The 23,635-nt window shown below is 47.1% G+C and overlaps 1 protein-coding gene across 2 annotated transcripts in view; it reads right to left on the bottom strand.

Annotated features, from left to right (window-relative positions):
- Positions 1 to 23,635, bottom strand: part of MOK (MOK protein kinase) — a 119,710-nt gene that overhangs the window by 77,130 nt on the left and 18,945 nt on the right. The gene's annotated exons all lie outside the window — the stretch shown is intronic.

Raw genomic sequence — 23,635 nt, 5'->3', positions numbered from 1 at the left:
TCAGAAATATCCTTGATGGGCATTCAGCAAGGGATCTCTCAGAGTCTACTATACAAATTTGGGGCCCTCAGCTCAGCTGTTTTCAAAAGAAGCTGTTGCCAAGTTAGAAAAACAAGATAGAAAGTTGGGCTAGGTGGATATGGGTGTGGCCAAACTTGATTCTCAGGTGCTGGCATTGCAAACAATTAATAGAGTTAATATTAAAGAGCAGAAAACAGAGCCAGAGTTACTCATTTAAGGTTTTTCGATTTTCCTAAGACATGGTTGTTATCTCCCCAAAGAGCTGCTACAAATATTTTCCAGGAAGTATTGAATAGTTCTATAATTTGAGACGGTTGATATTTCTAAATTATATTAGGTTAGCAAGAGCGGCAGTAGAAAGGTTCCAAAATCACCCTTATAACCTATAGGTACATATAGAGCAGTGTCAAGCGGGGCCTGTGCCATTATTTCTTACTAGCCGTTGAGCCCGTAAAAACGGGCTGGTATTGGGGTTTTCCTTCCTTCCCCCTCCCTCCCTCCCGTGAGGTCGCCACCGCTACCGTTCCCCCCCCCCCCCCCGGAGTCGCCGCCATCCCTCCCTCCACCCGGCCCGGGCCCTCTCTCTCTCTCTCTCTGCTACTAAACTTACACATCCATTCGCCGGAACGCAGCACGCACATCAGCTGAGCTGCCGTCGGCCCTTCCTTCTCTGCCTGTGTCCCGCCCTCCTGTGACGTAACGTCAGCGAGGGCGGGACACAGGCAGGGAAGGAAGGCCGATGGCAGCTCAGCTGATGTGCGTGCTGCGTTCCGGCGAATAGATGTGTAAGTTTAGTAGCGGAGAGAGGGCCCGGGCCGGGTGTGTGTGTGGGGGGGGGTAACGGTAGCGGCGACCTCGGGTGGGCGGGTGGGGGGGGAGCGGTATCAACCTCGGCGGCGCAGTTTCCCTCTCTGTCCCGCCCTCGTCATCACGTATTGACGCGGGGGCGGGACAGAGAGGGAAGTCTCTACTGCGCATTTGCGAGTGAGTCGGTCACTCGCCGTTTATATGTTTGATGTCTTCCCAAATGATATTGTCACTTACAGGAGGACACCTCCACAGTGATTCTCCATATTTTTTGAATACGGGATGCTATATGAGCTAAACATCATTTTCAATAGTCTCATTATACCTTCATTTGCTATAACCTTTTATTTCCCCCTGGGGTATTACCATTACAGAATATGGAAGACTTTGGGTTTAGCCCATTGAGGTCAGTTCTATAATGGAGATACGCTTATTCCTCTTAGGGAATTGGCAAGGGACTATAATCTCCCCCAAAGTCATCATTATGACTATTTACAACTGGTACATCCTCAAGCATCTAAAAAAAACAAAAAACTTAAAGAACATTTGATTCAAGATTATACATTTTTAGAGGATGTTTTTGAAGATTTTAGGTACACTAAACATTTGATGGGTACACTCTATGGTTATTTTAGGAATTCCCTTCCTGTACCTGTGAAACAGACAGCGATGGGAGCAGGAGTTGGGTAAAGTTTTTACATTGGTTGAATGGAAGACAATGGAACAATGTTTGGTAAATATTGTAATTGTATCCATTGTTAAAGAATACAATGTTAAGATAATGTATTGTTGGTATCTGACCCTGGATTGCCTCAGCTGTTGGTACCCTCATGCCAACCCAGATTATTGGAGATGTGGACACCGGGGTACTTTGGGACACATATGGTGGATGTGCACTAGGGTGCAATCATTTTGGAGCACCATTCAGTTTCAGATTGTTTGGATTACAGGTCTGACGGTCCCCTAGGGTCCAGGGATCTTTTTGTTCAACAGAGATATACCAAGGTTTTGTAAACAACAGACTGCACTAACAAGACACCTGCTGAATGCTGCTAAATTGACTTTCCATAGCAATGATATTATACTGCCAACATCATTCAACTTCCATAATGAAAACAATTTTTTTTTTCAAATTATGTTTATTAAAGTTTTTGAATAACAATATATAACAATAGTCATGTCTCAATCACATAGCATATATGTAAAACTTACATAACAAATAACAGAAGAATTAACAGATTCCCTCCTTCCTCCCTACCCCTCTACCCTAACATAAACCTCTTACTCATTAATGAAGGTTAATATTACTAAGATCGATCATTCCACTTTCAGAGTCTAGGAACAATCAAGTGGGGTGCATCAAGATCTATCCCATTGTGCCCTCTCCATGTTCGATATCGTTCCCATAGCAGATTAAATTTTGTTATATGTCCCGATTTCAAGGCTGTCAATTTTGACATTTGGTAAAGATAGTCCATCTTATGTATCACTCGAATCACCGGTGGTGCCATTATACTTTTCCACGCTGCCGCCAATGCTATTTTCCCAGCTATAAACCATATGGACGTAAGTCCATGGTCTGAAAGTCAGACTCCAGGCGGGCGAATATGTAGTAAGCATATCTCAGGTTTAGCTGGATATCGCACCCCGATCACTTGGGCGAACGTATCAATCAGTTCCGCCCAATATAGTTGAATCTTAGGACAGAACCACCAAATATGGGGCATATCCCCCACCATTGCACACCCTCTCCAACATTGATCAGACCCCTTCCCATACATTTTTACCAATCTCTTTGGGGTATAATACCATTGATATAGTATTTTATAGCTGTTTTCAGTGAGGGAACTGGAGACAGAGGCGTGTAACATTTGTTCTAAAGCTTTGTCCCATTGAGTATTATCTAGGGTTATTTGTAAATCCCGCTCCCATCGTTGTATATAATGTTGTATTGGGCCCTGATCAGCAAGCAGAGCCCCATATAGACGAGATACACATCCCCTATGACTGCCCGCCCTCATTGCTTTTTCTATATCTACCTCCTCCAAAACCAGTTCTGTCTTTGCCTTCCTATTTATGTAATCTCTAAAACGTTGATAATGAAACAGATGGGAAGATGGTAATCCATAGTCCTCCTGTAACTCCTCAAATGGTATTACTTGATCATCTTCCCACAATTGACTTAGTGTGATAAGACCCCTCCTTTCCCATTGGCCATAAAGCGGATTGTCTATCCCCAGCGGGCTTCCCGGGGCAGTTTTTATTGTCATCTGTTGAAAGTGTAGTCTGTTGGGGAGAGTCCTTTGCCTGACCGCCCACCATGTCTGCAAGGGGTATTGCACTGCCAGTGGGGCTTTCCTAATGTAAGACTGAAGTTGGCTCTTTGGTAGCCATAATATAGAGCGTAAGTTTGTTAGTCCCATCCAGTGTTGTTCTATTTGGACCCATGACTTAATACTACCAGTGCTCCACTCCGCTAGTACTCGCAGCTGTGCTGCTTGGTGATATAAAGCAAAATTTGGGACCCCCATTCCTCCTCTTTTTTTTGATTGGTACATAACAGCTGCACACACTCGTGGCGGCTTATGCTGCCATATATATGCGAAAACCTTTCTGTTAAGCTGTCGAAAAAATCCCTTCAGTACTGGTAATGGTAGTGCAAGGAACAAGTACAAAAGCTTGGGCAAAATCATCATTTTTATGGCTGCCACCCGTCCCAACCAAGATAATTCTAACCCCTCCCATCTGTCAAGATCTCGAAAAAATTCTTTAAGCTTCTGGGGAAAGTTAACTTGATGGAGGTCCGACATTTTGGGTGTTAATTGAATACCTAGATATCGGAGGGACCGCTGGACCATTTGATCCGAAATTGCTGCCGCAGTGAGGTTTCCTCCTCTGTCGCTAGCCCCAATCCCAAGGCCTCAGACTTATCAATGTTTACCCGGAACCCAGACATATTGCCATATTGGTTCAGTTCCTGTAATATATACGTCAAGGACTCGCCTGGGTTAGTCACTGTTAATAGGATATCATCAGCGAATAGCATGACTTTGTGTGCTAGATGCCCCACCTTAAGACCGTGTATGTGCGGGTGTTGACGTATACATTGGGCCAAAGGCTCCATTGTTAAAGCGAACAGCAGTGGAGACAAGGCACAGCCCTGGCGGGTCCCACGTTCTAATGTTATCGGGTCAGAGTTGGATCCATTGATTCTCAATACTGCCAATGGCCGGGTATACAATAACTGAAGCCATATTATAAATCGACCTGTAAATCCCATTTGTTCTAGTACTGCAAACATAAAGGCCCAATTGACCCGATCAAATGCCTTTTCGGCGTCTAAAGAAAGAAGCAACATTGGCTGTCGGGTGTTGGTTGCCTCATAAATCAAGTGGAGTGCCCTGCAAATGTTATCTATTGCTTGCCTTCCCATGATGAATCCCGCCTGGTCTTCTTGTACCAGCTTCGGCATGAGCCTTTGCAGTCTCTTAGCCAGTATCTTAGTAAAAAGCTTATAATCCGATCCCAACAAGGAGATCGGACGGTAAGAAGTACAATACTGTGGATTCTTTCCAGGTTTAGGCAAAACTACTACATTTGCTAATTGCCAAGAATAAAATAACTCCTCTTGGGTGTCAAGCTCATTGAATGCTCGAACCAGTAAAGGGATTAAAACCTTGCTAAATCGTTTATAAAATTTGTTTGTGAATCCATCTGGGCCCGGGGCTTTACCATTAGGCATGTCACTTATGGCCCACGCCACCTCATCTAATGTGACAGGGGCAGAGAGCGCCTCCGCCTCCATTGCTGTTAGTGTGGGGAGCGCCGCTCGTGCAAGATAACTCTGGGCTTCCTGCGCATCTAAAGTCCCCTCCGTTCTATATAAGGCCGTGTAAAAGTCTGAGAAGGCTGTCCCCTTTGTCCCTTACTACACGTTGCACCTGCCAGGGATATTTATATTCATTCATTTTTATTGATGACACACAAAAGTAGTCCACACCAACAGGTAAGTAGCAGTCTTAACAATAACATAATTACTTCACGGTTATACTATCATCAAACATCATCACCAATTTTTAGTTTTCTCCCTTCCCTCCCTTCCCTCCCTTGAATATCCAAGCTTAATGCCATGAAGCAAAGTTCCGAATGAGGTAGTCCCTAGGGGACTGGACTCAGATGTCCCCCCAGGACCCCCCAAATCGGTACATCATTACCAACTCAATCCCACCCTCCCATCCCTGTGTCTCAGTAAGCAATCTGGGAATGAATGTCCGGAGCTCCATGAGCCAGTCAAATGTTCAAGAGGGTACTCTTAGCTATTGGGGGCATAGAGTCCAAAATCGGGCCCCATCTCAAACAGAATTTATCCAACTCCATCGGGTTTCCATCTTTTATCATCATTCTCTCATAACGTAATAGTTGCACCATCCGTATTCGCCAATTCTGGAGCGAGGGGCCTCTTGGGGATAACCAGTCCACTAAAATAGTCTTTTTTGCAATCAGTATGGCTCGCTGAACAAATAAAATAAGCCCTCTTGGCCGGGGAGCCTGTAGACAAGGCTTCCCGAATAACAGCATCGGAGAACGTGACCATCTAGTTCTCCACAAGGTTGAAACCTGTTTTAGTAAAGCCATCCAGAAATTCTTCACTACCGGGCAAGTCCAATACATATGCCCCAAAGTTGCTCCCACAAAATGACACTTTGGGCACGCCCCATATGGGGAAACCCCCACATGGAACGCCCGTCGAGGCGGCATATGCATCCGAAACACAAAACGGTATTGTAATTCCCAGTGGTCTGTTAAAGGTGACACTCTGTTAAGGGCCAACACATGTTCTTTGAGCAGTCCGGCTGAAATGACTACCTCCAGGTCTCTGCTCCAGGCCTCAGCATATTTGCTAAAATCTGGCTCAGCAGCTGTGTCTTTGATATGTCGGAGGTGGAACCTCAATGGAACTTTTTGTTGTGATCCCAACGAGAATGCCATTGGTAATTCCTCCTGCACGTCCTCCGCCAAGGCTTCCCAAGACAAACTCTTCGTATAGTGCAATAATTGCCAATAATGAAAGTAATCTTTGGAGCGGAGCAGACCACGATCCTGCAACTTCTGAAACGATTGCAGCTTTCCTTCTCGCGTTAGAATCTGGAGAATATAGATTATACCTCGCGTTTTCCATTGTTCAAAAATTCTATATATCAAGCCAGGTTGAAACTCAGGATTCCCGCAGATTGGCAGCAGTGGAGTAACTTTTGGGGAAAATTGATGTAATCTACAAATCCAGCTCCATGCCCTTTGTGCCTGCGGTAGAATGTTTGAAATATTTAGTATTGGAGAGGCCCCTCCACTCCCATGCAGGCAACTGCTAAAGTTTGTGGGTGTAAACAGCCGTAATTCCATTGCGGTGGCTGAGAAGTCCGCAGAGTTGCGGAACCAATCTGTAACGTGTCTCATTGCGCAAGCAATTCCTAAATGTCTCACACTCTAAAAGCCCATTCCACCATATTCCTTCGGGACATACATACTTTCCAGTGAGAATCTCGACTTTTTCCCCCTCCACAAAAATTTTCTCAACATTCCATTCACTCGTTTCTCATCCCTATTAGTGAGGTGTAGGGGTAAAGTTTGAAACATATATGACCAGCAGGGAATAATCATCATATTGTACAGTGCTATACGCCCTGACAGAGAGATAGGAAGGCCCCGCCATTGCTCAAGTTTCCTCGCTGTGTCTTTCATTAATTTTTGAATATTTATCTCATACAAATCACTTAATGTGCTAGGGATTAAGACACCCAAGTATTTCATCTCTGTCTTTGCTCTCTGCAGAGAGAAATCGTCTGGGCCGGGGCCATCCAGTCGCTCGGGTAACCTCATTATGCGTGATTTTTCCCGGTTAATTTTAAACCCTGACAGTGTACTGAAACATTCTATCTCCTCGAGCAGCGCTGGCAATGCCACCCTCGGGGACTCTGATATTATCAATAGATCGTCCGCAAAGGCTAAAACCTTTACTTTCTCTCCACCAACTGTCACCCCTGGCACCCCTTCTCCCTGTTGAATAGTTTTAATCAGGGGCTCAATAGATAACACAAAAAGGAGCGGGGAGAGTGGGCATCCTTGCCTTGTCCCCCTCGCGATAGGAAACTGTTGTGTTCTAGACCCATTAACCAGCACAGCCGCTCGAGGATTTGAGTATAGTGACTGGATAGCCCCATAAACCCAACCCCCCACACCCACATGCCTCAACACCGCAAACATATAATCCCATCCTACTTTATCAAAAGCTTTTTCAGCGTCCAGGCTAACCAGCATCGTCTCACCGCCTGAACGCTGAATCTGAGCCTGAGCCAACAGTAGTCGTCTCACATTGATTCCTGAGTGCCTATTGCGAATAAAACCCACTTGCTCCTGACCGATGAGACTAGGTAAACACTCCTGTATTCTGTTTGCTAGTAGTTTGGCTAGGATTTTTGTATCAACATTGATTAAGGAAATGGGCCGGAAAGAACCAGCCTGATTCTCCGGCTTTCCTGGCTTCCGCAACAAGGTTATCAGTGCCTCATTTGCATAAGCCGGGAACTGTCCCTGAACTACTACCTCCTCAAAGTATGAGTGCATGGGGCCTACTATGTGTGGATTTAAGATTTTATAAAATTCACTCGAGAAGCCATCTGGGCCTGGAGCTGAATTCGCAGGTAGAGACTTAATTATATCCTGTATTTCCTTTCCTGTGATAGGCCTATTCAGGACCTCCACCTCCTCTGCCTTCAGTGTCATCATTCTGGCCCTCCGCAAATATTCTGTCACCGACTCCACTGATGGCGGGGATATATTTTTATATAGGTCGCTATAGAATTGCTGGAATACCTTTTTTACTCCTTCCCTCCCATTCTGAATATGCCCATACTTATCTTTCACAGCCACTATCGCACTAGGGCCACCCCAGGCTTTAACTACTCTTGCTAACGTGGCACCTGATTTATTCCCATATCTCTGGAAGCGGAATTTCCCAACCGCCAGGGCTCTCAAGGCTCTCTCATGTAGTAGTGAGTTTAGCGTTACTTGAGCTATTTTCATCTGCTCCTTAGTATAGCTCGATGGAACCGCCACAAATCGGCGTCTGGCTTTCCCAAGTCTACGTTCTAGATGTATAATTGCCCCGTTAATTTTCCGTTCCCGTTGTGCAGTAAACACAATCACCGCCCCCCTCAGAACTGCCTTCGCCGCTTGCCAGAACAGCTGGGGAGAGTCCCTATGCTCTTTGTTAAATTGAGAATATTCCCCCCAACTCTTCTGCAAATGTAGTTTAAATTTTTGGTCTGTTGCTAAGTACGATGGAAATCTCCACCCTCTTCCCCCAACCCCCAGGTCCCCATCCTCTAAGTCTAACCACACCAGGGAGTGATCCGAAATCTCCTCCGGACCTATCTCTACCTTGTTCACATAGGGGAACACCCTCTGATCCACCAAAATGTAATCCAGACGTGAAAGAGTCCCATGGGCCCTGGACAGGTGGGTATATTCTCGCACCTCTGGATGTAATGTGCGCCAAGAATCCACCACTCCAAGTGTCTGGATAAACTGTGTCAGTGCCCTCACCTCCGGGCCTCCCCTGACCGCCCTCCTAGGGGATGAACAATCTAGACTAGGGTCAGCCACTAAATTAAAATCTCCCATCACAAGCAGTGGCAGAGACCCATGAGGTAGGCACACTTGAATTAGATGATCATAAAAGGATCTGTCATATAAATTTGGACCATATAGTGCCACTACTAAATACTCCACATGTAGTAACCAAAGACGCACTACCACATATCTCCCCCCTGGGTCACTACCCACCAGATGAGTTCTCGCCACTACCCCCTTTCGGATTAAGATTGCAACCCCTCCTTTCCTTCCCTCGGCCGCTGCCCCGTGTACTTCACCTAACCAGGTTCTCTTCAACTTTTGTAACTCCTCTTGAGATAGTCTCGTCTCCTGAATACAAGCCACGTCTGCATGGTGTCTCTTTAAGGCTTGTAAAATCTTTGCCCTCTTAATTGGAGATGTAATGCCCCCTACATTCCATGTTATAAATCTAGTCCGGGCACCCCCCTTTCCTGAGTAAAGTTATTTCCATTGTTATCAAACTGCGTTAAAGGATTGGGGGACTCCAGTGCCCAGCTCCACCCGAGCCTCCCCGCTCTATCCCCAGATATCTCATGGACTTTCCCCGTGCATCCAATCCCCTTCTTTTCTGTAACTTCCCCTTCCCCCTTCTCCTCCACCCTCCCTCCTCCCAAACTTCCCCCCCTACCCTTTATTCCTCCCCCCCTTATCACCTTTGACCTCTCCTTTCGCAACATCTACTAGGAGAGCTCCGGTCAGTTAATGGTAGGGGCCCCCCTCTCCCATCCCCTTTTTCTCTTTACAATCTTTCAGCCTAGCTGAGTTAGAATTACATTAATATACTTCAAATCAACACATCTGCAAACATACAGATCCAAATTAACTCCATAACATTTAACCATGTTATAACTTTGTGCAAGATTTGCTCTAGCTGCGTTGCAGCTGCAGCGCACCTGCATCCTGATACCAGCACAACCTGCTACCTGTTCATGCATGCCCCTTTCAGCCATTATGGCCAGGGGAGGATGTAGAATTGTCCCGTAGGAGGGTCTGGGCCTCTTCTGGAGAGTGATACATCTTCCAGCCCCCTTGTTCCAATACTTTAAGCTGAGCTGGGTACAATAGCATGAATCTTTGGTTTTTCGCTGCCAAGTGGCGGCACAGAGGTCCAAATGCTTTCCTGCGCTCCTGTAGGGCGGCTGAATAGTCCTGGAAGATTTTTACTGTTGATCCATCAAATGTAAGTGAGTCCCATTTGGATCTAGCACCTCTCAGAATTTCTTCTTTGTGTAGAAAATTATGGACTTTTATGATGACTACTCTCGGTCTGTTTCCCCCTTCAATTCTCCTGCCCAGACGGTGTGCTCTCTACAAACACAGAGGCCCATTGCTATCAGACAGGGCAAACTCAGATTTAAGCCAACTCTCCAATTGTATGGGCAAAGCTCGATCTGATATTGATTCGGGGATTCCAATCAGGCGCAGGTTAGACCTGCGAGACCTGTTTTCTAAGTCATCTAAATGCTTTGCCTGGGCTCGCAGCAAATTTTGTAAATCCTGCAGTTGTGTTCCTCTGCCCGTGCTTGAATCCTCCAGCTCTGACACCCGTAATTCAAGCTCCCCCGTCCTCCTCGTTGTGTCCCCCAGTAGCGATTCTACTCCCGCTATCTGGTCGGATAACTTTGCCAGCTCCAGTTTCAAAGCCTCTCTCACCGCTTCTGTAATTTGTTGGAGCTGTAGCGGGTGAAATTGTGGAGGGCGCTCAGGGATCGGGCTAGGCGCCATCTTGGATTCTTCCGTCCCTCGATGTTTCTCGGCCGTTTTTTTCGCCGATTTCGCCGTTGAAGCCCGGGTTTCTTTTGTTACAAAGAGATCCATGTATGTGCGCTAGGTAAGCTTACGTTTTGCAGTTTTTTTCGTTCGGTTTTTTTCTCGTTTTACGGGGAATGTAGAAGGGGGAGCCCCGGAGAGAAGACAAATGCGACTTCCTCTCTCAGACCATCACGTGACCTCCCTGCCAGGGATATTTATTAGATAATACTATCAGGACTCCATTCTTTTTTCTTTTTGTGAGACATGATGCAAAAAATACTTGCTGCGATTTCATAGTACTACACAAACGCTCTGCCTTCTGTAGTAAATGGGTCTCTTGGATAAATGTTATATCTGCATGGAGACGTTTTATCTCCTGAAACATGAGGTGCCTCTTTCCTGGGGAATTAAGTCCCTTTACATTAAGGGTCATGCAATTTACAATACTCATCTCAATTGTGTGACAATCTCTTCTATCCCTCTTCCTTTCCCAATCCTCTGATCTATCCCCTCTTGAGAGTCCTGCTCCCTAACCTTCAAGTAATATCGAATCTGAGCTAATCTCCCCCCAACTAAAAACTCCCTTGCCCTCCCATCCCCTTTTAAGACATCCCCGTAGCAACAACATAAGGATGTCATAGAGGGAAGTGACCCACCCCCCAACATATTATCTATTAACAATTTGAGCCCCACTGCTTAGAGCAAATTAATGCTAGATGCGCAACTGAAAGGCGCTTATTTCGCATAGAAATATATATATAGCAAATGGTCATCACAGTACAAGATTCAATCTTACAGTCATTCTCTTGCAACTTATGGCTGGGAGCAAACATTATTGTGTCTGTTCTAGTCATTTCTTTGCTTTATCTTCAGGCCTTCTTAATTGAGTGTCAGAGTGCTGCAGCTGTAGCCGGCCTTTTCCCGCTGTGACCCGCTGCCATCTTGGTCTGTCTCCAATTGATGATACACATTTCCTGGGAGTATTAATGTCTCCGCTGGGGCCTGCTTCCGGAAAGATGTGTGCTGCCTCTGCAATATCTCGTATTTGGCACTGCTTCCCCTCCTTGTAGAACTGCAACACAAAGGGGTGGCCCCAACGATATTTAATCCCCTTGTCTGCCAAAAATCTCGTGAAAGGCCGGAGCTCTGCCCTTCTTTTCAAGGTAGCCGCAGCCAGGTCTTGGTAGCATTCAATATGATACGAATCCCATTCAAATCCTGGCGTGGAGCGCGATGCCTGCATGATCTGTTCTTTTAATTTAAAATCGCTGAAACATGCGATAATATCCTTTGGGCGGTTTGATGTTATAGTTCCTAGGGCTCTGTGGGCACGCACCAGCTGGATTGTAGCAGGGTCTCTTGTAACTTGAATGTTCTGGAGCAGCGCACTCGCGTTTTTTTTGAACTGTCTGCTCACAATCCGTATAGTGTGGTGTGTCTGGGAGACCACAAAATCGCACGTTGCATCGGCGGCTCCGATTCTCAAGGTCTTCTATTTTATCCCAGACTTGTTGGGTGTCGTGCCGGGCCTCACGTTGTTGGGAATCGAGTGTCTGAATTAATTCCGTTTGCTCATCCAAGCGGTCTTCTATCTCGGCTACTCGTAGGCCCAGCGCGCCTATTTCTCCGCGTAGCTCCGCCCCCATCGCAGCGATGTCCGCCCGTACTGCTGTAATTATCTCCGTTTTTATCTCTTGTAACCAACCCCGGATTTCTTGCATATTTGTGTCCTCCGGGACCCGTCCCTCCCCCGTGGCGAACAACGACGGGGAGAGCGGCGAGGGACTTCCCCCTCGGGATTCGGGCTGGCGATGTTCGGGGGCTGGTGTAGTCGAGCTCGCGGCTGGGCCCGTATATGCAAAAGTTTGTAAATCGACTGCTGGGGCTTTCGAAGTCATCATATATCACTTACCCCTAGCTTTAAACGCTGTTTTCATGCGTTTTTCAGTCACACTTGTTAAATCTTTATGCAGTGGGTTTCCTGATTGCTTGGGGCTGATCAGAGCTCGTGGCTCAGGCAGCCATTTCAGGTGGTGACGTCACTTCCTCCATGAAAACAATTTTAAACATTTTTGGGAACCTTCCGAAGTTAAGTGGTTTGATTCAAGTGAACAAACCAATGTCTTGAGGGTAACCCTCCATTATCAGGAAAATAAAAGAGAATAAACGAAATCTTTTCCTGAGCCTGTATCAGCAGATAATTATTCAAAAGAGTAAACAACTTACATTGCATTACTTACCGAAATAGGTGAGAACATAACAATAGGAACCAACAAATTCCTTGCATCCAAAAAATTATTTAGGAGAATCAGGTCCATAAACACAATTCTTAGACTCAATATTTACAATACACATATAGATATTGAAGGAAAAATGTTCCTCCCAGAGCCAAAATTTGGGGCTTAAAGGCCAAAAAGCCTTTCTTCTCCTTTGTTTGGCCCTGGATAGGTCAGGAAATACAAGTATTTTATGTCCCAAAATCCTCTGATCCTTATAGCAGAAATACAGATGCAGAACCCAAGCCCTGTTGGGGTCCTAAGCAAGGGTGGATATTGTTAGCTCTTGAAACCATATCAGAAGAGCTCTCCAATAATTCTGTCAAGTTAAGAACTCGCATTGGCTCTCCTTCACCTGCCACTTTTATACTGCAACAATTTTATTGATGATTCAACATGCGAAACATCAGTGTGAATATCAAAACATCAGTGTGAATATCAAAGAACACCTAATAAAAGTAGGCAACAATTCCATCATCAAAGTTGATTGCTTTGTTTGCTCAGCTGAAGCCAGCCTGTGCTTGGGCGCTTGTGTTTACGTTGGAGTTTAGCCTTTCTCCTGGTGCTTGTTTATTCTGTGTGTGTGTGCTGGGTATTCCCAGCATGATCTTGATTGCCTCACTTCACTACACCTGGTCTGCTTTCTGCTTCCCTAACGTTGTGCTGTCTGTGGTAAGCTTGTGCCTTGTATTGTTTCTGTTTGTTTGTTTGTTTGTTTGTTTAGTTTTCTCTCTCTCCCTGTGTTCCCTTTGTTGTGCTGAGCTTTGGCTCTGCTCCCTGTGATTCTGTCTCCGTTGGCAGTTCCCCTTGTCCCTGTATTTTGCTCCTGTTTGTTTGTTTTAGTTCTCTTTCTTTGATGAATCTGTCTCCTGTTTCCAGTGGGCAGTGTTCCTTTCCTGGTCTGTATGTGTCAAGGAAGCTTCCTCTGCTGGCTTACACTTCCCTTTGCCTTGTGTACTGTGTGGCACTGCCCTGTATATTCCTATTGCAGTTCCCTTTTCCCTTGTCTGTTGTGGAGCCAGTTGTGTGTATTCTTATAGGTGGTTTTCCCTTTACCTTTGTGTGCTGGATGGTACAGCCTAGTGTGTTCCCTTGTGGGGCTTCCTGTATCTTTGCATGCTGTAGGTGCAGCCTAGTTCCCTTGAGTGCCTAGTGGCACACCTTAGAGTATTCCTTTGAGTGGCTTCCCCTTTCTCTGAGTGCTGGATGGTTCAGCCTAGAGTGTATTTCTATAGTTGGTTCCCTTTTTATTTATTTATTTGTTTGTTACATTTGTACCCCGTACTTTCCAACTCATAACAGGAAAGAGTGTTCCCTTCTGCGGCTTCCTGTATTCTTGATCGCCCCGTGGCACAGCCTTGTGTATACCTTTAGAGGCTTAAGACTCTCACCTTTTCCCTTGTGTCTCTACCCTGCACTGTGTGCACTGCTTGTGCATCGGTCCCTTGGGGGACTCTGCATTGTTCTTTCTCCCTTCCCAGAGCGTGACTGGGTTCCCAGTCAGCCGTGAGGCCCGCTTGCTTGGACTCTGCGGGAGTGGGTTCCCGATCGGCTGTGAGGCCCGCCTGTATGCTCTATCTCTCATTTTCTGGTGATGCCTATTGGCTGTTGTGTGTGTGCAGGGCTTGGTGGCTGGGGTGGTGTGTATGGCCTGTTCGGTCTACCCTAGGCCTTGGACAAAATCCTATACTAGGCCTCGGCCTGGGCTCAAGGGCTCACATCACGTCCAGTTAACTCCCGATATTCAATGCTAACCGACCAGTGTTAGTGCATAAGTCTCCATAAATAACAGTCCTATCTTTATGTGCTAATGAATGGTCAGTTAGCTCTGAATATCGAGTTAACTGGGCATGCACTAGCTTGCTTTAAAAAAGTGGATATTCAATTCTGGCAACCGAATATAGCCCGGCATTGGGTTCAATTTAATTCTGAATTAGTTTAATTTTAATTAATTTTAAATTCATCATGAAATTTATTATTTTGATGATGCAATTTATCAATGTATGCTATATTTAAATTAACAGACGTACATAATATCCCTCAATGTTTTATGTCATTACATATTTAGGGTCATACGTCATCCCCATAATATGTAAGATAACAAGTTCAAAATAACGAGCCATTCATTCATTTTAGAAACTATTTTGTGCATCTGCATTACGTTACTCATTCATACTTTTCAAGATCTTGTTCAAGTATCTAAATATATACAGCCACTCCTCATGACGCCAGCACAGCCATTACGTCACGACGTCATTACATCATCACGCTAGTACTGTCTTCCTCCACGTCATCTCCATTTGGCGCTTTTTCATGTTAATAAAGGCAGTTGCTTTAGACGCCCGATCGCTTTCACCGATTACTGGTGCACAGGAGAAGACTCTTTGCTAGAGCCCGTTTTTTGCGTTGCAGCGCACACTTTGATGTGTTGAGGTAAGCAGATTTACTTTATTGAGGCTTCTCAACTTGGACAGTTTTTACACTTTTGGTATAGAACCATGGCTCTCATAGTCGGACGTTTAGAATAAGTTATGATTAAATGAGCTCGTTACCAGCAAAGCGAATGCTACATACCTGTAGAAGGTATTCTCCGAGGACAGCAGGCTGATTGTTCTCACTGATGGGTGACGTCCTCGGCAGCCCCTCCAATCGGAATCTTCCTAGCAAAGACCTTTGCTAGCTCTCGCGCGCCCGCGCGCACCGCGCATGCGCGGCCGTCTTCCCGCCCGAAACCGGCTCGAGCCGGCCAGTCCAGTATGTAGCAAGACAATACACTTCAAGGGAAGACACAACTCCAAAGGGGAGGCGGGCGGGTTTGTGAGAACAATCAGCCTGCTGTCCTCGGAGAATACCTTCTCCAGGTATGTAGCATTCGCTTTCTCCGAGGACAAGCAGGCTGCTTGTTCTCACTGATGGGGTATCCCTAGCCCCCAGGCTCACTCAAAACAACAACCATGGTCAATTGGGCCTCGCAACGGCGAGGACATAACTGAGATTGACCTAAAAAATTTACCAACTAACTGAGAGTGCAGCCTGGAACAGAACAAACAGGGCCCTCGGGGGGTGGAGTTGGATCCTAAAGACCAAACAGGTTCTGAAGAACTGACTGCCCGAACCGACTGTCGCGTCGGGTATCCTGCTGCAGGCAGTAATGAGATGTGAATGTGTGGACAGATGACCACGTCGCAGCTTTGCAAATTTCTTCAATGGAGGCTGACTTCAAGTGGGCTACCGACGCAGCCATGGCTCTAACATTATGAGCCGTGACATGACCCTCAAGAGCCAGCCCCGCCTGGGCGTAAGTGAAGGAAATGCAATCTGCTAGCCAATTGGATATGGTGCGTTTCCCTACAGCCACTCCCCTCCTATTGGGATCAAAAGAAACAAACAATTGGGCGGACTGTCTGTGGGGCTGTGTCCGCTCCAGGTAGAAGGCCAATGCTCTCTTGCAGTCCAATGTGTGCAGCTGACGTTCAGCAGGGCAGGAATGAGGACGGGGAAAAAATGTTGGCAAGACAATTGACTGGTTCAGATGGAACTCCGACACGACCTTTGGCAAGAACTTAGGGTGAGTGCGGAGGACTACTCTGTTATGATGAAATTTGGTGTAAGGGGCCTGGGTTACCAGGGCCTGAAGCTCACTGACCCTACGAGCTGAAGTAACTGCCACCAAGAAAATGACCTTCCAGGTCAAGTACCTCAGATGGCAGGAATTCAGTGGCTCAAAAGGAGGTTTCATCAGCTGGGTGAGAACGACATTGAGATCCCATGACACTGTAGGAGGCTTGACAGGGGGCTTTGACAAAAGCAAACCTCTCATGAAGCGAACAACTAAAGGCTGTCCCGAGATCGGCTTACCTTCCACATGGTAATGGTATGCACTGATTGCGCTAAGGTGAACTCTTACAGAGTTGGTCTTGAGACCAGACTCAGACAAGTGCAGAAGGTATTCAAGCAGGGTCTGTGTAGGACAAGAGCGAGGAGCTAGGGCCTTGCTGTCACACCAGACGGCAAACCTCCTCCACAGAAAGAAGTAACTCCTCTTGGTGGAATCCTTCCTGGAAGCAAGCAAGACGCGGGAGACACCCTCTGACAGACCCAAAGAGGCAAAGTCTACGCTCTCAACATCCAGGCCGTGAGAGCCAGGGACCGGAGGCTGGGATGCAGAAGAGCCCCTTCGTTCTGCATGATGAGGGTCGGAAAACACTCCAATCTCCACGGTTCTTCGGAGGATAACTCCAGAAAAAGAGGGAACCAGATCTGACGCGGCCAAAAAGGAGCAATCAGAATCATGGTGCCTCGGTCTTGTTTGAGTTTCAACAAAGTCTTCCCCACCAGAGGAATGGGAGGATAAGCATACAGCAGGCCCTCCCCCCAATCCAGGAGGAAGGCATCCGATGCCAGTCTGCCGGGGGCCTGAAGCCTGGAACAGAACTGAGGGACTTTGTGGTTCACTCGAGATGCGAAGAGATCCACCAAGGGGGTGCCCCACACTTGGAAGATCTGGCGCACCACACTGGAGTTGAGCGACCATTCGTGAGGTTGCATAATCCTGCTCAATCTGTCGGCCAGACTGTTGTTTACGCCTGCCAGATATGTGGCTTGGAGCACCATGCCGAGACGGCGAGCCCAGAGCCACATGTTGACAGCTTCCTGACACAGGGGGCGAGATCTGGTGCCCCCCTGCTTGTTGACATAGTACATGGCAACCTGGTTGTCTGTCTGAATTTGGATAATTTGATGGGACAGCCGATCTCTGAAAGCCTTCAGAGCGTTCCAGATCGCTCGCAACTCCAGGAGATTGATCTGTAGACCGCGTTCCTGGAGGGACCAGCTTCCTTGGGTGTGAAGCCCATCGACATGAGCTCCCCATCCCAGGAGAGACGCATCCGTTGTCAGCACTTTTTGTGGCTGAGGAATTTGGAAAGGACGTCCCAGAGTCAAATTGGACCAGATTGTCCACCAATACAGGGATTCGAGAAAACTCGTGGACAGGTGGATCACGTCTTCTAGACCCCCAGCAGCCTGAAACCACTGGGAGGCTAGGGTCCACTGAGCAGATCTCATGTGAAGATGGGCCATGGGAGTCACATGGACTGTGGAGGCCATGTGGCCCAGCAATCTCAACATCTGCCGAGCTGTGATCTGCTGGGACGCTCGCACCCGCGAGACGAGGGACAACAAGTTGTTGGCTCTCGTCTCTGGGAGATAGGCGCGGGCCGTCCGAGAATCCAGCAGAGCTCCTATGAATTCGAGTTTCTGTACTGGGAGAAGATGGGACTTTGGGTAATTTATCACAAACCCCAGTAGCTCCAGGAGGCGAATAGTCATCTGCATGGACTGCAGGGCTCCTGCCTCGGATGTGTTCTTCACCAGCCAATCGTCGAGATATGGGAACACATGCACCCCCAGCCTGCGAAGTGCCGCTGCTACTACAGCTAGGCACTTTGTGAACACCCTGGGCGCAGAGGCGAGCCCAAAGGGTAGCACACAGTACTGGAAGTGGCGTGTGCCCAACTGAAATCGCAGATACTGTCTGTGAGCTGGCAGTATCGGGATGTGTGTGTAGGCATCCTTTAAGTCCAGAGAGCATAGCCAATCGTTTTGCTGAATCATGGGGAGAAGGGTGCCCAGGGAAAGCATCCTGAACCTTTCTTTTACGAGATATTTGTTCAGGGCCCTTAGGTCTAGGATGGGACGCATCCCCCCTGTTTTCTTTTCCACAAGGAAGTACCTGGAATAGAATCCCAGCCCTTCTTGCCCGGATGGCACGGGCTCGACCGCATTGGCGCTGAGAAGGGCGGAGAGTTCCTCTGCAAGTACCTGCTTGTGCTGGAAGCTGTAAGACTGAGCTCCCGGTGGACAATTTGGAGGTTTGGAGGCCAAATTGAGGGTGTATCCTTGCCGGACTATTTGCAGAACCCACTGATCGGAGGTTATGAGAGGCCACCTTTGGTGAAAAGCTTCCAACCTCCCTCCGACTGGCAGGTCGCCCGACACTGACACTTGGATGTCGGCTATGCTCTGCTGGAGCCAGTCAAAAGCTCGCCCCTTGCTTTTGCTGGGGAGCCGCGGGGCCTTGCTGAGGCGCACGCTGCTGACGAGAGCGAGCGCGCTGGGGCTTAGCCTGGGCCGCAGGCTGTCGGGAAGGAGGATTGTACCTACGCTTACCAGAAGTATAGGGAACAGTCTTCCTTCCCCCGAAAAAATCGTCTACCTGTAGAGGTAGAAGCTGAAGGCTGCCGGCGGGAGAACTTGTCGAATGCGGTGTCCCGCTGGTGGAGAGACTCTACCACCTGCTCGACTTTTTCTCCAAAAATGTTGTCCGCACGGCAAGGCGAGTCCGCAATCCGCTGCTGGAGTCTATTCTCCAGGTCGGCGGCACGCAGCCATGAGAGCCTGCGCATCACCACACCTTGAGCAGCGGCCCTGGACGCAACATCAAAAGTGTCATAAACTCCTCTGGCCAGGAATTTTCTGCACGCCTTCAGCTGCCTGACCACCTCCTGAAAAGGCTTGGCTTGCTCAGGGGGAAGAGCATCAACCAAGCCCGCCAACTGTCGCACATTATTCCGCATGTGTATGCTCGTGTAGAGCTGGTAAGACTGAATTTTGGCCACGAGCATAGAGGAATGGTAGGCCTTCCTCCCAAAGGAGTCTAAGGTTCTAGAGTCTTTGCCCGGGGGCGCCGAAGCATGCTCCCTAGAACTCTTAGCCTTCTTTAGGGCCAGATCCACAACTCCAGAGTCGTGAGGCAACTGGGTGCGCATCAGCTCTGGGTCCCCATGGATCCGGTACTGGGACTCGATCTTCTTGGGGATGTGGGGATTAGTTAAAGGCTTGGTCCAGTTCGCCAGCAATGTCTTTTTGAGGACATGGTGCAGGGGAACAGTGGACGCTTCCTTAGGTGGAGAAGGATAATCCAGGAGCTCAAACATTTCAGCCCTGGGTTCGTCCTCCACAACCACCGGGAAGGGGATGGCCGTAGACATCTCCCGGACAAAGGAAGCAAAAGACAGACTCTCGGGAGGAGAAAGCTGTCTTTCAGGAGAGGGAGTGGGATCAGAAGGTAGACCCTCAGACTCCTCGTCAGAGAAATATCTGGGGTCTTCTTCTTCCTCCCACGAGGCCTCACCCTCGGTGTCAGACACAAGTTCACGGACCTGCGTCTGTAACCGTGCCCGGCTCGACTCCGTGGAGCCACGTCCACGATGGGGGCGTCGAGAGGTAGACTCCCTCGCCCGCATCGGCGAAGCTCCCTCCGCCGACGTAGTCGGGGAGCCCTCCTGGGAGGTGGCCGCAGTCGGCACCGCACGCGGTACCGACGTCGGGGACCTCACCCCGGGCGATGGGCCAGCCGGCGCCACGCTCGACGGTACCGGAGGCGCAAGCACCGCCGGTACCGGAGGGGTAGGGCGCAACAGCTCTCCCAGAATCTCTGGGAGAACGGCCCGGAGGCTCTCGTTCAGAGCGGCTGCAGAGAAAGGCATGGAGGTCGATGCAGGCGTCGACGTCAGAACCTGTTCCGGGCGTGGAGGCTGTTCCGGGCTGTCCAGAGTGGAGCGCATCGACACCTCCTGAACAGAGGGTGAGCGGTCCTCTCGGTGCCGATGCCTGCTGGGTGCCGACTCCCTCGGCGACCCAGAGCTCTCGGTGCCGACGCGGGGAGGGGACCGGTGTCGATGCTTCTTCGACTTCTTCCGAAGCATGTCACCGGAGCTCCCCGGCACCGACGAGGAGGACGTAGAATCCATCCGTCGCTTCCTCGGGGCCGAGACCGAAGAGGGTCGATCCCGGGGGGGCTGTACCGCAGGAGCCCTCAGGGTAGGAGGAGACCCACCCGAGGGCTCACCGCCACCAGCAGGGGAATGGACAGCCCTCACCTGCACTCCACTCGATGCACCACCGTCCGACGACATCAGGAGACGAGGTCCCGGTACCACCGACGTCGATGCAGCTATCCGATGTCTCGGCGCCGATGCAGAGGGCCGATGCCTCGATGCACTCGATGCACTGGCAGCCAAGGAAGAAGGTCTGGACGCTGATGACGTCGATGCACACGATGACCCCGGTGCCGATGCCGACGAAGAGCCCGAGAACAAAACGTTCCACTGGGCCAATCTCGCTACTTGAGTCCGCCTTTGTAAGAGGGAACACAGACTACAGTTCTGGGGACGGTGCTCGGCCCCCAGACACTGAAGACACGAAGAGTGCCTATCAGTGAGCGAGATTACCCGGGCGCACTGGGTGCACTTCTTGAAGCCGCTGGAAGGCTTCGATGTCATGGGCGGAAAAATCACGCCGGCGAAGTCAAAATCCGAAATGACAAATTTGGAGCACCAAAACTTTAAGGGAGAAAAATCTCGACCGAGGCCGAAAAGAGGCCTACCCCGACAACGAAAGAAAACTTACCGGGGCAAAAACTGGAAACACGGGAAGGGGCAAACGAAACCCAAGGGGGTTTCCGGAGCACTTTCCGAACGAAAAGAAACTTTTCCGAAGAAAAAACACGTCGATTTAGATAACGGACGCGCGAGGTCGACTCTCCGGGGCTCGACACGACAAAAACACAGCCGTACCGAGTGCGGACGAAAGAAGACTGGCCGGCTCGAGCCGGTTTCGGGCGGGAAGACGGCCGCGCATGCGCGGTGCGCGCGGGCGCGCGAGAGCTAGCAAAGGTCTTTGCTAGGAAGATTCCGATTGGAGGGGCTGCCGAGGACGTCACCCATCAGTGAGAACAAGCAGCCTGCTTGTCCTCGGAGAACCTTAGTTTTATAACTGTATTCGTCTATCTTTTTTGAACTATTTGGAAGCATACATCACCAGCAATTCACGACGTTTCTCATAATTCAAAATTCACTTGCTGTTTTCCTTGGGCTATTTGATGTATATGTCCCCCCCTTTTTAAAATCGTCTTTCTCTGAGCTTCCGTTTTTCTTCCTCTCTCATTCTATAGGCATTTGACCTATATTATCCATACACTACAGTATCAATACTCTGGTAAGAAATTTTTTTATATATATTCTCTCTATATATTTTTTATATTTTCCTTTATTAATGAGATTACAAAACATATTATTCAATTCATAAGCTCTTTATCATGACACATATCATACTATATATATGTTTCCATTTCCTAATTATTATTATTTTTATCACATTTTTATTACAAATGTGAAAGAGTCAAATTATTTCATTAACACATTAGGAATCATTCTATTTTTACACATTATTACCATTATAGATTTCAGCGTCACTCATAATGAAATCAATATTTATGATGATTACAATTTAAATGCATATATTAAGCTTTCAATGGACAATTCATTTTTTTGTTTTTTCCATAAATGTTTTATTGTATATTTATAAATCATTCTGGATTATTTATGTCCATTTTTAAACAAAGTAAATGTCTATGATGTTTTTAGTAATGCTTATACTTTTGTTATATTTCTTTACATTTTTTTATAGTTTTTAAAGTATAACATTATTATGATTGTGAGTATTTAAATGTTTGAACAGTTTCTTATTTGTATATGTAATTGTGTGTTTTTTGTCGTCATTTGGCAGGCGTCATTTGGCGCCGAAACACAGCCCGTGTCGGGTCATCTGTTAATAAAGTACTCCTGTTGTCCTAGTCTTGAAGGCCCAGTGTTGCTCTTTTTTTGTCTGTATACTTTGGTTGTATGCTGTTTTACCCTCTCTATTTGTACTGACTAAATAAGGACGAAATTTCTTTTCTGTGGACTTGCTCCCAACTATTTCTTATTATAAGATAAGGATGCAGATTAACTGTCTAATAGACTTAACTGAACCAACTGGAAGAAATTTAAAACAGCCTGACCCTGTACCAGTTGTCTATTTAGAAGAGACAAGAACCCAGGCAAATATGACTGGAGCACACCCATAAAGGGAACAAAAAACTATGGAACCCAATTTAAAATGGAACCTCACTACTACAAGTAACCAATTTATGAAAATATGGTGATATTGGTTCATTTTGGCATAATGAAAAGATAACACTAATTGCTAAATTTTGAACTGTCTGAAGCTTTTTTAAAACCACACTTGTACACCTACATATACAATGTTGCAATAATCTAAAATTTAACCAGAGCTAAAAATTGTTGGTGTACAAAGCTCTTCAACAGTAGGTCTCTTAATTTGGCCTTTGTTTAGTAATGCCATTTATACCTTATTTTGACCACATGTATTTGTAAGAGTAACTTTGCATGCATTTTTTTCTCTTTCCTTCTCTTTCTCACCTTCTTACTAAGTAGCCTTGCACATTGTTTATAACTCCTGATGTATCGTTGTTGTTTATTTCTTGTAATGTTTTGAAAGTCAATAAAAATATTAAACAAAATAAAAAAAACCCATTTAGACACCCAATCTCCCAGTCTCGTAAGATCCTCTTGTAATTTTTCACAATCCTCTCGCAATTTAACAACTTTGAATAACTTTGTGTCATCAGCAAATTTAATTACCTCACTAGTTACTCCCATCTCTAGATCATTTATAAATATGTTAAAAAGCAGCGGTCCCAGCACAGACCCACCCCACTATCTACCCTTCTCCATTAACAAAACTGATGGATGTTGACATGCATTGGTTGGTGTTGTGGTTCAAAGTAGGCAGATAATTATCAGTTTTCCTTCGCTCTTTTGGACCCAAAACAGCCCCAAATTAAAAATTAGCGAAGACCACTGCCTTGCTGCAAATTAGTAGATAGCGACTTAAATGATTGTGTTTCTGTAGTAATGGGGAAAATGGATTTTTTTTACATAGGGCCCTGTTTACTAAGGTGCGCTAGCATTTTTAGCATGTGCTAACCAATCAAGACACCCATATATCCTATGGGTGTCTCTAGGATTAGTGCGCACTAAAAACGCTAGTGCGCCTATAACACAGCTTAGTAAACAGGGCCCTTAGTTTGATAAATATTTTCTTAAGGTCACTCTTTCCTTCAAGAAACCTACCGAGTCTGCAAAATAAATATTGGTACTTTAATTCACGTACAAGATAAACTCAAAAAGTGCAGACACACCTCAGCTATCTGTGCTAGTTTGCATTTTCCAATTTTCTCCTTAACTATTTAGAAGAAATGA

The sequence above is a fragment of the Microcaecilia unicolor genome, chromosome 9 (assembly GCF_901765095.1).
Source record: "Microcaecilia unicolor chromosome 9, aMicUni1.1, whole genome shotgun sequence".
Classification (NCBI taxonomy): domain Eukaryota; kingdom Metazoa; phylum Chordata; class Amphibia; order Gymnophiona; family Siphonopidae; genus Microcaecilia; species Microcaecilia unicolor.
The sequence above is the reverse complement of the archived record's forward strand: the minus strand, read 5'-3'. Positions and strand labels throughout refer to the sequence as shown.